Here is a 14,909-nt window from a genome sequence, read left to right as displayed (position 1 = left end):
GAGGCTGTTGCAAGGTTGCTGATCATAGGATGAGCAGCCTGGAGGATGGTGCAGGGAAGATATGGACATACAGAACACCCCACAATGGCAGATACGGTTATAATTCCCAATGGGGAGAGGGAGAGACACCCAAGCAGTGCATCCATTGTAATCTGAACGTAGACTTCCCCACTCTGCTCTATAAACCTTGTCCACATATGACGGACGGCAGCCCAACTTGTCCACCGCTCTCCTTCCTCCCCTGTGATTTTATTAAGAAAATGAATTTCACCAAAGGAAAAAAAAAATTTAAAAAAAGGCAGGTGCAAATGAATTCTGAATACACCCTGAGCAGAACTATACATGCAAACTCTAAGCTGCTTTTACAAAATTCTGTCAAATATGTGCAGGCAGTCTCTGGAATAGAAAGTCACCCCAATCGTTAAAGTGGGCTTCTCACCTGAGATGCAAAGTTAGCCAAGGCACTATTTCATCCAGAGTCCAAACCACTTAGGGTAGCTAACATATCTTGGGTACTATATACTTTTTAGTTTAGGGGCGGATTTTAAAACCCTTTAAAATCCTTCCGGATTTACGCGCGCAGGGCCCTCACGCGCCGGCGTGTTTATTTTGCATAGGCTGTCGGCGCGCACAGAGCCCCGGGACGCGCGTAAGTCCCGGGGCTTCCTGACGGGGGCGTGGCGGGATGACGCAGCGTGGTTTCGTCCCGGGGGCGTTCCAGGGGTGTGGCCGCGGCCTCCGGAACAGCCCCAGGACCGGACCACGGAGCGGGGCAGCCGGCCGACGCACGCAAAGTTACGCCCGCTTGCCGACAAAGGTAAGGGGGGGGAAGGCGAAGGAAAGTTCCCTCCGAGGCCGCTCCGATTTCGGAGCGGCCTCGGAGTTGCGCGCGCCGACCCCGGATTTTATAAGATACGCGCGTATCTTATAAAATCCAGCGTACTTTTGTTCGCGCCTGCTGCACGAACAAAAGTACGCGCTCGCGCAAGTATTTAAAATCTGCCCCTATTTGCGCAAAATGTTCAGCTGGGGTACAAAAGTTGCCCCACAAAACACGCTCCCCAGAAACAAGCACTAACACTTGATTTTGTTTCCCTTTACTGCTCAATAAAACCGTCATTCTTGCAGCAGTGCCAGGACTCAGATAAGAAGCTTATGCCACACTGGTGGCTTTATTTTTAATATCTTAGTTGTGCATGGTTTAAGGGGCAAAAAAAAAAAAAACGTGGGTGTGACAGTGCATCTCCCCAAACCCTGTCTCTTTGCCCCAACACATAAAATACTGTGCCGTCTCATACCTCCCGTGCCAGAGGGGAGGGTTCTGGGGGTAAAAGCGATGCCCACTTGGTCCTGCCCCACCTGCTGACAATATTCACTCCCACCTGCAAATAGAATAAATGGGGGTCAGCCGATCAGCTTGGGAGGACCAGGGGGTAGCCACAATTGGTTGTTTTTTTAATGTGCTGTGGAGACAAGGGAAGCCACACTACACCCAAACTTTGCAGCTTCACAAGGGCCACTGGCCCACTGACATCCCTCTACTTTTGGAGGGAGAAGGGGCTCATGTGCCCCACAGATGAAGCCTCTGCTTCCCCGGGCCGGACCAAAAAAAAAAAAAAGGAGTTAACTTCGTCTCTTTGACAGTTTTTTTTTTCCTTGCACAAATGGGGCTTGTAAAACCTCTCTCAGATAACCATTTTTACAAAATCCCCTTCTAATGAGCTGCTTTGCATGATTTTGCATCACAGGGAGTGGGGGGAGGATTTGAATAAACTTTCATGTGTAGCCAACTACATGTGAAAGATTTACTCTTGTGAAGACCACTTTTGTGACATTTTTGCAAAGCTTTTGTGCAGAACACCCAGCTTTTTGCATTTCACAAGTAAGCCCATTTTGCTAAAAAATGTGTATGCTTTAGTTCTTCAGCCTTATATATGGCTTCTAGTGCAGGCCATCTACCATTCTGATAGCCACCCTTTGAATTGTTTCCTTATCAATATCCTTTGGAATTGATCTCCAGAACTGGACTCAGTACTCAATATAAGATCTTCCTAAAGACCTGTAGCGAGATAGTTTGAGAAAGCAAACACTTCGATACCTCGCCAGTTTTCCCCAACTGCTTTGTCACATCGGTACAGATGACAACCCTCAAGTCTCTTTCCTTCTTGTTTGTTGGATGCTAGTTCCTCCTCTCCAAAATGAGAATTAACTTTTATATTAATGTACCCCAAATGGATGGCGTTGCGTTTCTTGACTCAAGAGCCGGCCACTAAACCATTAGCCATTCTTGAAGTTCTTTTTAAGTGATCCTTCATCTCATTATCTATTAGTCATGGCATGTCTGCTCTGTTATAGAGTTTTATGTTATCCAAAGAGAGGATTTCCACTTCTAATCCTTCCTCAATGTCACTTATAAAAAGGCATTGAAGGTGACAATGCTTAGGACTGATCTCTGAGGTGACCCCGTGGTCACTTTATATTCCAGAAAATGTCAAAATCAGTCAGATGGTCCGGTTTGGTCACATCTAAAATTTTCCTGCAACTTCAAATTCCCTCTCTGTGGGAGATGCACACCAGCAGGTATTCCAATTAGATCCTTTACGTACAGGCTTGACCAGCTGGCATCAAACAAGATGACATTTTTATCAACTATTTGAGATACTCAACTAAAAACTTAATTTAAAAAAAAGAAATAGTTGGATGATGTCTACAGTTTAACAGAGATTTCAATCTGTTGAGAGTTAAGAACTGAAATCCGGTTTCAATCATGAGAGCCTCATGAAGGCAGAATGTGGGCAGGATCGCTACACGCTCTTCCAGACAAACGCTATGCCTGACAGTTTTCTGGTAGAGCTCTCCATAGAGAGCAGAAAAAGAACTATAAATGGTAAAATGAAACAAGAAGTACAATCACTGTGGAATGTGCATTGTTACATGGTGCCTCAAATAATAGTAAAGCATCTGTCACGGAAAAACAACTAAGCACCATCGAAAAACTATAAAAAATTAAAAAAGTTATGCAATGACTTAAGAAATGCTTTCTAGGCTTTATAACATGGTCAAAATGGTTTGTGATAAAGCAGAGGGGAAGTATAATGAGAACCATGAAGATCTTTCCACTTTTCCTCTGCTCAATTCGAGGACAAAGAACCAAATTCTATGAATGCCAGCAGCCTTCTTCCTATACCATCCGAAATGTGACTCGCTTCCCTCCAACACATGTAATCTGCTCAGGCTTTGTCCCAGCAGCCCTGATAGAATCCCATAGACGGTCATTTCTAAAAACGAGCATACATATGCCCATACACATGCATATAGGCACAAACGAAGATACACTGGAATTTTAAATCGTGTGCGCATTTGCGAACATGTTTTAAAATGCACCAACTGCGCTTAAGTATGCTCCTAATTAAGAGGCTACTCGAGCACGTCTTCCATAGACTTGTCAGCTTTTTCGCACGTATATAACTGTATTTTGAAACATGCCCGCGTGAGGCACATTCCCAGTTAGTCCACCAGTTTTTCTAGTTAATAGCTAGGTCTTTCAGACCCCCCCACTCTGTCCTATAAGCCCTAAAACTCAAGATCTACAAAACATGCTCCTTCTCAGGAGCTGCAGTAAAGTTACGCGGATATCTAGCCTTATGCACACTGGGGCGGATTTTCAGAGCCCTGCTCGCGTAAATCCGCCCAAAACCGGGCGGATTTACGCGAGCAGGGCCCTGCGCGCCGGGAAGCCTATTTTACATAGGCCTCCCGGCGCGCGCAGAGCCCCGGGACTCGCGTACGTCCCGGGGTTCTCGGAGGGGGGGCGTGTCGGGGGCGGGGCCGGAGCGCGCGGCGTTGCGGGGGCGTGTCGGCAGCGTTTGGGGGCGGGTACGGGGCGTGGCTACGGCCCGGGGGCGTGGCCGCGCCCTCCGTACCCGCCCCCAGGTCGCGGCCCGGCGCGCAGCAGGCCCGCTGGCGCGCGGGGATTTACGTCTCCCTCCGGGAGGCGTAAATCCCCCGACAAAGGTAAGGGGGGGGCAAAGGAAAGTTCCCTCCGAGGCCGCTCCAATTTCAGAGCGGCCTTGGAGGGAACGGGGGGAGGCAGCGCGGCTCGGCGCGCGCAGGCTATACAAAATCGATAGCCTTGCGCGCGCCGATCCAGGATTTTAGTGGATACGCGCGGCTCCGCGCGTATCTACTAAAATCCAGCGTACTTTTGCTTGAGTCTGATGCGCAAGCAAAAGTAGGCTGATCGCGCTTCTTTTAAAATCTACCCCACTGCGCTTATCGGTTTTAAAATACGGAGTTACATGTGTTAGCCCCCCTCTGAAATACCCATGCCCTGTTCTTTTTCATGCACATAAGGGCACATCACGCTTTTTAAAATCTGCGTTGCTCGTGCACGGCTTTGAAGGAGAGAGAGAGAGAGAAGTAATCATTTGTAATTTGTCCCACTATATATTTTATTTATAATTTTATATACCGACATTCATCAATGATATCACATCGGTTCACAGTGTAACGCAAACAGACGCCTGGGATAGCGCTTTACATCGAACAAATATAACAAATATATAGATATAGTCATACAGAAATTGTACTGCTTCCCATACATCTCATATACTCTGTTCTGAAACATAAAAAGGATGCTCCTTGCTCAGTATCTGGAGAGTAATGAGACCATAGCAACAAGTGATTGGACAACATGCCACGAACAAACTGGCAGAGAAGTCCAAACCATTAATTGTCAAGAACATTGTTTAATTTAATTATCTGGCCACAAAAGAGAAACCATAGAAAAGAACACATGGCCAACAAAGACCTGAAAACCAAAAAGGAATTCTTGTATTTTGCTATCTGCCTTCCCAGTTCTGAAATCTGAGAAACAGACTGTACACTGCATTAAATCTCTCTGGCATGCAGAAGAGAAGTTCTTATAAACCTGAACAGTGAGGCTGAAGAAGACATCTGGTATTATATTCCTAGTCTCCTAAAGTGGTTGTATTAACCTCACACATTATTTCCAGGGCTCTTAAGATCATTATCAAGACACTAGAGTGAAGGTAATGGGAGAATGGAGATAGTAAGCAATGAAATAAAAAAAGAACTGTGATTAGTACTCAAACATAAGCTAAATTCTAGAACTTATAAACATGCAGACCAAATCCTGTATTTAAAGCAACAATACTATCAGATTTTTTTTTTAACCAATTCAATTGCAAACAAAAAAAATCAAAACAAAATTTTAAAGTTTATTTAACATCTGCAGAGAAATAAGCATGTAAAACTGTTCAACTATATGAAAATTCTCATGCCCTAGAGTCTGTGCCAGTGCTGGTGGGTGAGTGGCATTAGTTGAATGCTTGCCCAAGGAACAGTAAATCAATTAATGTCATCCAGCCCCTGCTGCCCCAACACTACAGAGTGCTCGTAGAGAGAGGATGATCAGATGACATTGCCTTGCTGAGTCGGAAAAATAGGACCGAGCATGCTCAGTTTAGTGCATCCATGCTATTTAGCTCTATGGGAATGCTATTGCCCAATGAGTAGCCCCTCCCTGAGCCTACTAGCAGTTTGGAGCTGCAATGGGCAAGCAGTAGAGGACGCATCACAACTAGCTGGGCAGGGATGACAAGGAGATGACTTGACCCCTAGAATGCCACATGGGGGTTAGGAAATGGACCAAGGCAGGCCATGGCCAAAGAAGCCCAAGTTAGTCCTATAGCAAGAAGGAAAAGAACAAGTCCAGTTGATCCCATGTCAGGCCGGAAAGTCCAGAATTATTGCAAATGTTTGGCTTCTGATTGTTTTATAAATAAAGTTTCAGCCCTGATTTTCCAACAGACTGCTTGGTTATTGTATAAACTGGGTCCATGTGAGTTGATGGTGAGTTCAATGAGGGAGTGTCACGACTGCCTGTTACACACACATACACACCACAATAAATTCATTACTTATCAAAAATAAAAGCAGGCAAGAGGATCACCGAAATAGAGCTGTGTCTGGTACAGAGAACATGGCTGGATGTTGAGTTGCAACTTTCGAAAAGATAAGGGATGGGTTCTAATCTGTAGCTACATTTAATTTTTTAATGAACGCAAATTGGACATAGAGATAATGAGATGACAAGACAGGAATATGTACGGTCATTTATTTGTTTTTATTGGTTCTGGTCATAAGTGACTCTTACAAAAAGTGGTAATTCAGGTTATGATTAAAAAACTAGCAGTTCCTTTTGAGAGAATTTGACAATTATCTAGGAATGTCTGTTTCCACATTTTTATAAGAAAATAATAAAAAAAAAAAAAATCAAGTAATAACAACTTGTTTGAAGAGTTTTGCGCTGCCTCCATGGTATGCAAATCTCTCTCATACATAGTTATTTGTGTGCCTCCAGGAGAAGGCTGGGAAACACTGCTATGGGTATGATTCATCTCAAGGTCTTCAGCATCCAACCTACTATGCAATGTTTCTATGAAAAGCAGCCACAAGTATAAACCACATTTATTCCATCTGCAAAAAATAATTGATTAAAAAAATGTTGTCTGGGTGCAAGAAAGTTCAGAAAACAAATCTTATTCCATCGTTAAATATTAAGAGCAGCCCATGGCAAGTTCAGTTTGTAAGCCTCAGGTTAGAATTTCTGGGCAAAGTGCTTAAAGTCACCATTCCCCCAAGAACTACCTGTATGAGGAATTACAATTCTTATGACTTATTAGCAAATTAGATTTTTAAATCTGATTACATTAAATGTTGAAGACATTCAAGCATATTATGGCAGCTTAGCCCCAAATCTTTCAGAACATATTCAGGCTCATTTGTTCAGATCTTTGTAAATATTCACACATTTAAATTTGTCAATGCTTTTCTCAACAAACAACATCTGAACAATACATGTTGCAGGTGCATGCATGTACATTCTTTTTTTTGTTATTCCAATGGAGAAATGTTTTGTATAGTTAGAGTTAATTAGAATAAACTGAAGTCCTAGCAAACTGGTAAAAAAAAAACAAACAAACCATGAACCAAGCATGAATCTTTTGTGACTAATTTATGTGAGAGATGTGCCTGGGGAATGTTTCATGAGAGGGAAACCAGAGATGCTGGAAAGGCAGTCAGGCTTTGTACCGTCTCAGTGATCCCCAAAGCTGTCCTGGTGACCCCACAGCCAGCCACATTTTCAGGATACACCCAATGAATATATGTAAGATAAATTTATTTATTTAGAATTTTTTATATGCCGACAACCGTTTGCACATCGTATCTGTTTACAAATAACTTATAACTTTTCGGCAATGCCTTTACAGGGAACAATAGGCCTCCCTTATATGCATATTCATTGCGGATATCCTGAAAACTTGACTGGTTATGGGATCACCAGAGCAGGTTTAGGAATGCACAGTCTAAAAAAAAAAAAAGTCTTGTTAGAATGCACTGTGGAGCATTTAAATCTTGGGGCTAGGAAGGCACTGGATAAGCATTGTCCTTATGGAAAAGAATTGGCTCAAATGAATTCTCACAACCTTATGGGACTTTTCACCTCTATGTCACAGGTCCAAATCTATCTCAGGTGAGTTGGAACTTAAAAGGCAGCTTATACGAAATGAATCGATGATCTCAGAGAAGTTCTCGGTAGAGAGAAGTCTATAGTCCAACCATCACCACCAGAGTCAGGTACTTTTATGGGCAGTCTCCGCAAAGTAGTTAAAAAAACTGCACAGGCAAGAAGAATGAAATTACCGTCTTGCCCTAAGAGGTTGCCCCGCCAATACAAAATTAAGGCACACCAACACAGTCATAGGCTAAGACTGCCACAACCTCTGCTGTAACTGGTTTGGGGGATAAATAAAGAATTTCAGTTTCCAGTGCTGTCAATCTGGCACTTGACATAAGCACTAAGGTCATAAAAAAATTTTGTTTAAAAAAAAAAAAAAAAAAGCTATGGGACTCCGTTCTGGAGGAATGGTTTTGTGGTTAGAGCAGCAGGCAAGCCAAGGTTCAGATCCTGACGACACTCCTTGTGATGGGAAGCAAGGCACTTTACTCTCCATTACCTCAGGTACAAGCTTAGGGCCAAATAATAAGGTGCACTCAGCAGAGAGCACACAGTGTTACCCGCAGTCATGTGCACCTTTCTTCTGTGCAAACTTTTCTCCTGATGCAGCAAAGAGCTTTGCATACTTAAAAAAAAAAAAAAAAAAATAGTGTGTGTGTGTATAAAACTGTGCACACTGCTTAGTCCTCTCGCATGGAAATCTCATGCTAACAAAAGATATTAGCTATTAGCAGGCCAGTGCAAGGATATTAGGCGTCCTAGGCGAAACTTACAGCCTGCCACCCTCCCCCGCCCCCAGTCACACCCTCTCCACACACACACAATTAAAAATTTGACATTTATAATAAATAGATTTTACATGAACGAGAACATTTAACTACAGTCATCCGAGGTAAAAATATCACTTACAACATGTACATTATATTTACATGCAGTGCTGTAAAACCCTTGGAAAAAAAAGTAAAAAAGCTGCATGGAATTGGTATGAGGTCTCTTGCAATGTGTGTTAGGCAAGGGCTTGGTCCTCAGAAAGCCACATGTAAACTGAATTACAATTTCAATACCATAAATCTCCCATAATCAAAACTCCAATAACTGCCAGCACTCAAACACTAACAACCTTATTTAGGAAAAGGCAAAACTGCAATTACACCAGGCCTTAAAGACGCCAATACATCTACTATTAGGAAAACAGAAAAAAAGCCAAGCTGCTATTGATCCTTACACAGAACATGTCAACTCAAGTCACACATGCAAAATGCAAACAGACCCTCACAAAAATGCAGAATAAAATAAACCATAAAGTATTAATACAAACATGCAGACAAAAAAAGTGACCACAACAGGCCAGACTATTTATGCAGTGCAACAATGGAAAAACAGAAATATTACAGTTCCTCAGAAAACAACAAATATAAATCAACAGAAGTCAAACCATACTAATACAATGAATATTTTAGAACAACTGACAAATAGAACAACATCTGGAAAATGTGTATGAGTTTTAAATTATTAATAATTTCAAACACCATTCATGCCTGGGATCTTTTGATTTCCAGATGCCCCGAGATTGTCGTGGATTAGCAGGGGGAGAGGTGAGGAGGACTTCATTTTTCTTGAGGCTGCGAGATTGTGAGACTCAACCCATATATACATATATATACACACACACACATTCACACACGCTCAGTCATAGAACATGCTCTCACATCCTCACATACACGCGTGCTCTCACTCATTTACTTCCTCCCCACTCCAAGTACAAGTCCAGCGGCAGCCTCCTCAGCAGACAGACTTCATTTTTATTGAGGCTGCGAGGGCTGATGCAGCTCTGTTTCCTGCAAGGAGGCGGGTGCTGCTGCTGCCGTTCCTCCTGTGCTCAAACGCCACACCAACCTGGGGCCAATGCTGCCTCCTCCTGCGACAGCCCGGGGAAATGCGCCTGCTGCAGCTCCTCCTGTGCTCAAACGCCACACCAACCTGGGGTCAATGCTTCCTCTTCCTGCAATGGCCCAGGGGATGCCCTGCTCTTTCTCCTGCATGGCCTCATCTTCTTCCCGTCCGCACAGACCCACCACGTCCTCTTCCGGGCCACGTGGCTGGAAGGAGGAGGAGAAGTCGTGCCATTGCTACCGTTGGCACCCTAGAAGGCCACCTAATCTGTCTAGAGCTTCCACGGGACGCCCCAGTGCAGAGAGGCGGGCTGGCTTAACTCAGATTTGATTTGCTTGGAAATTTTACTCCCGTTCAGCCCTAGAGTGAAGTTGCTGGCATTAGTTTTTAGTATGGGGCTGACTGGCGGGGTTCGTGGTGCTGTGCACCTTCCCTCCTGGATATACGCAGACAAACAAAAGATGAGTTGTATGCATACATTTTCTCTCTCCCTCCTTTAAAATATTTTTAAATGCTTCCGTTTTGCTATGGTATCTTGGTGCCTGTGGCTACTGTAGCAGAAAGAGGCCTTGCACCCCTGCCTGCCCTCCGCTGTTTTGTTTGGCTGCATTCCTTAGCAGATTTTGCAAAAAAGGTTGGTTGACATTTATACTTTTTACCTACACATGTGAGAAAAGAGGCACGTGAATTACTGCCAGAAGGCTCTCCCCCTGTCTCCTTTCTTTACTCGTGCTGGGTTTTCTACATCCTTGCCTACCCCTCTGCTCACTCTTCCATTCTTGCTCCTAACCACACCCCCCCTGCTCAGCCCTCCCTCCTCCCCAGCCCCAGCCAACCTCTTGCAAGGCAGCTCTGCACCTAAAAACTTAAGTGGTTCCCGCTCATGCGAGGTGGGGGGTGTCAACGAATGGCTGACAGCATGAATCCAAACCTCATGTACTCCTTGTCAGCTCTTCCCAAAGAACTGCAAAACAAAATGGCACGCATACATCTCTTCACCTCCCTTCCAAAGTTAAAATGTGCGTTCAGCCAATGAAAACGTTTCATCATCCACCTTTATCACGTCAGCCCCTTAGGTACAGGAAGATACCTACTGCATCTGAATGTAACTCACCCTGAGCTACCGATGAAAAGGTAGGAGCTAAGTCTAAATAAATAATTTAAAATACTATGTTCCCCTCTAATTTCTCTAACTAACATGCACTTTCAGACATGTCAGTGCTTTCTTGTTTGGAGAAACTGTTACAATAGGAGATAGCAATGACCTATGACAGGCAAAAGCTAATTCCCCATCCCTCATCAAAGGATGCGCTCTCTCAACAAGGAATTTCTCCTGAATTAATCATCGCTTGGACTGTCCTCCTGGTCAGTGAAGCAGCCGGCAAAATTCAACCAGCACAAAGCAGAAAGAGAGAAAAAAAAAGAAAAAGAAGTCGAGGAACTGTGAAGGAAATATTTTATCCCCGCAAATCCTTTTCCTGCGTAGGACCTGTCTGCACAGTTGTGTACGATTTTCACACCTGAAGGAAAATCCCACCATCTCTGAAGGCGGCGAGTGGAAAATCAGGTCTATTCGGTGCACAGAGGCCCGGGCTCACTATCCTCCTAAAAATGAATGGATTTAACTCAAGCCAGGAATAAATCCTGAAATAATTACCTCAGGTGATACACCAAGATTTCAACATGTCATTGCTTCTTATTGATAATTCTTTATCTGTGCACCTCTTAAAAAGTTATAGCTTTTACAAGTTATAAAGTCCTCGTGCTAGCTGGGATACAAACAAACTACACAGAATGAATCCCTACAGATGCTGCTCTGAAGAAAAACAGGTTTGGCGGTTTTTTCCAGATTCCCCTCCACTCTCTCTCGCACCTAAACAGCTCCATAATATGCCATGCTATTTATTCTTCTTTCAAGTCATATTTAAAAAGTTTTCCAAAATATATATTTAAAAAAAAAAACCCTAATGCTTGCTACATTTATTTATTTATTCAAATTCATGTCTGGCTTCCACAGGCAGTATAGTGTTCTTAAAAGTATGTTTTTGCAATAAAATCTCAGTCTGGAAAATGTTCACTCTGCACATAGACTTTTTGCCTTACTAATCGTGATAGCAGAATTTACCTCAAAAGAAGGCTGGAAGAGGTGTGGCAGGAGGTGTAACACCAATGACCAAAATCATGAGTGAGAGAATTAGACAAAGTATTTTTAAATGCTCAGTCATAAAACTCACATAATTAAGGCTATGGCAAGTGCCAGATTTTTTGTTTGAAAGCGAACTTTCTGGTGAATTATATGATTTTCTCCCTTTGGGCCTGGTTTGCTAAGGCTTTTCTCCCATTCTGTGTCTACGGAGAAAAGGCTTAAAAAGTAAAGGAGAGGGCCCACAGCCCCTTCAGGAGTCACTGATGCAGCTTTTAACGTCTTTATAGTCAAGATCGTTCTTTGCAGGCGGAAACAAAGTTAGAATAAAAGAGCTACACTTTTGCTGACTTTATCATGTGTGTGTCTATGGGATCTTCTTACACAAAGCACCCAAGCCTTGCGATCCAGTTCAAAGGCACTGAACAGGTTTGGTGCTGCAGTGAGGATCCCGTGACGTAGACAAGAACCCGGAGCCACTCTCCAGCCTGTCAGATCCCTGAATAGCACCGAGGCGGTGGCAGAGCAGGCAACGCAACTTGACAGCTCATGCAGTGAAATGGATTTCTGCTTTGGGAGTTGTCTGGCTGGTGTTATAAAAATAAGTCTACCTGTTGCAGCTACCTACAAGGCGGTGGATTTTTATTCCTCTTTCACTGCCAACAAAGGTGGTGGAAACAGATACTGTGACAGGCTTTAAACATGCTTTGGACAGGTATGGAAGAGGGCTTGGAATGTTGGGGGGAGGGACATGCGGGGGGAGCCTGGCTGTTGGTCGAAGTAGGAGAACTTGTAGGCTCATCCTCCCAGAATGGGTAGCAGAAGACCCTAGAGCAGTGGTATTCACTTCCAGCCCTCCAGGGCTGCCAGCAGGTCTGGTTTTCACGACCCCTAAGCTAGAGAATATTCATGAGACAGATTTGCACGCATACTGCTCTGCCTTGTATGCAAATTCATTCATGCATATTCATTAGGGATCTCCTGAAAACCAGACCTGTTGGGAGTTAAACACTACTGCCATATAGAGAAGACTTTAAATTAAAAAAGAAGAACTTGGATAAGGAATGATCCTGCATTGGTGGCAGGGGGGGGGGGGGGGCTGTCAACCTTGCATGGCCAATATCTGGGAGATAGCCTTAGTCAGAGATGTGTGGATGGTAATTACCAAGCAGACTGGGCAACTCAGTTGGTCCTTATCTGCTAACCATCTACTGTGTTACTTTCAACGGTGTAACCAGTAACATCCCATCATGAGGAACTCTGAAACCATTACAGGCAAACTGGATAATGCCTTTATCTCATCGGCGTGAAGGACAACCTTAAACCACAATGGTGCACCAGCATCCGGCTTCAAAGAAAGCTGGGCTGACCAGCATGGATGGACCGTGAGCGCTGGAAGGCGGGGGAGGGGAGCAGTGCTAGGAAAAGGATCAAGGGGTCAGGTAGAAGACATGGGATGGAGAGGGGAGGGGCAGGATGGCTGCTGGGTTGCATAGGTGCATCTATCTAAAGTAGCCGAATCTCAGCTGGACAAAAGTAGAAGGCCCATTTTGATCTTCATCTGCTGACATTTACTACCGGTAGGTTACTATATTACAAATGAAACGTTTAAGACTGAATCAAACATTTGCTATCGAGACTAATAGTAATATTGTTTAAAATATGCATCTCTCTTTTTTTTTTTTTAAATAAGTCTCTGCAATCATAGCAGGGTTTATGCCAAAAATCTGTGCTGAATTACTCTCAACTATACTTCATTCCACTAGGTGGTACATTATCCAGAAATGTAAGTGCAAGACTCTTTCTGGTTTGGGACAAGCCCGCAATAAAAGTAAAAAAAACACACATAAGCCGAGTTTCCCCCAAATATAAATCCAGGAGAGGAATGGTTTCTGAGCCATTTTAAAAAACCGTTTCCAACCGTTCAAGGAATGCTGCGTTATCCTTACTGGTGGAATATATTTGACTAGTCAAGGCACGAAAACGCGGGCTTTATCCTTTCAGCTACAGAAATGGAAAAACATCTGCTTTAAATAGCCAGCAAATTAAAAAAAAAAAAAAAAGCTTAAACTATTTCAAGGGGAATGCTGAATACATTAGTTTGTTGTTGTTTTTTTTAAAGACCATCAAACAGCAGATCATTCACTGACAAGCACACAGGGGCGTTTCACAGGTGGACAGCTCTCCTACAGCCAGGGGTCAGGGTTAAACTGGCAGCCAAATCCTCCGGGTTCAAGCATTTTACAGATAACGCTAACTTTTTGACCGGGCTTAGTTCTTCTACCCTGGGGGCCCTTGATCCCCTGACTCCTGGATGGCCCTGGAAAGAGGGCACCCTGAGGAACGTTTGTGAACAATCTTTGGCCAATCCTTCCAGGCTCCAAGAGAAGCGGGTCCCTGCCCTCTCGCCGAGCCCAAGCCCTACACATTTAGGCGGTAATCTTCAAAGGAGTTGCACGCATAAAATGTAACAAATGTATCCTAGCCATCCTCCAAAGAGCTTAACGTGCACTTAGGCAGGTAAAACCTAGTGGCACTTCAGTCCATGCACTGTAGCCATTTTCAAAACGCCATTCACACGTGTAAAATGCACGGGCAGAGCTCGGTTTTAAGCACCTAAATCCTTCTGAAAATCAAGCCTTTAACCTTTATCCTTTGGAATACTATCCCTCGAAGAGAAAAGCGGCTTTCGACGAGCTGCCCCCCGTTTCCCTAGCGCGGTTCTCGGTCCCTGGCTCCTGCCTGAGAGTCTCCCGGACGCGCAGTACTCACCTGGGCCGTCGGTGAGGGGTGGGGGGAAGGCAGTGCAGATGCGGGGGGGGGCGGCGAGGCAGCTGTTCCCGCAGACGGCCGCTGTCTGCTCTGCTCTCCGGGCTGCTGTTTTGAAGCTGAGCCCTCGCACCACAGCAGGTCCCTCCCTTCTCCTCTCTCTCTCGGAGGGTGAGGTCACAAGCGAACTGGGTGTGGGGAACAGAAGAGAGAGAGAGAGAGGGAGGGGAGGGGAAAAAAAAGTGATCGCCTCCTGCAAAAAAACACAAACAAAGCCGTGGAATAGCTTTCCCCCCCACGGGTTTTTTGAATTTGAAAAATGCACCCTTCTAAAAGCTGAACCTATAAGATCAATCTCGAGGGTTGTTTGTTTTTGTTTTGGTTTTTTTTATGTATATATATACATATATAATTAGAAAAATCTCCGCCTCTCTAAGGAAAATTACTCCTGCACCACCCAGACAACTATACAATTTGTGTGTGTGCGCGCCTTGACTGACACCCATTTTAAAACTGATCATTGGCTCTGGTTAAACAGAAAGTGCAAAGAATTAAAAAAAA

General features: G+C 44.1%; 1 protein-coding gene across 1 annotated transcript in view; it reads right to left on the bottom strand.

The window, feature by feature from the left end:
- EMP2 (epithelial membrane protein 2) overlaps positions 1-14,539 on the bottom strand; it is a 45,508-nt gene extending 30,969 nt beyond the window's left edge. The window contains exon 1 of the mRNA XM_029577243.1: positions 14,352-14,539. The gene's annotated coding sequence lies outside the window, so the exon portion shown is untranslated. The remainder of the gene's footprint in view (positions 1-14,351) is intronic.
- Between the last annotated feature and the right edge of the window lie 370 nt (positions 14,540-14,909).

This window comes from Rhinatrema bivittatum, chromosome 14 (genome assembly GCF_901001135.1).
Source record: "Rhinatrema bivittatum chromosome 14, aRhiBiv1.1, whole genome shotgun sequence".
Taxonomy (NCBI): domain Eukaryota; kingdom Metazoa; phylum Chordata; class Amphibia; order Gymnophiona; family Rhinatrematidae; genus Rhinatrema; species Rhinatrema bivittatum.
Note: the sequence above shows the minus strand (reverse complement) of the source record. Positions and strands in the feature narration are given on the sequence as shown.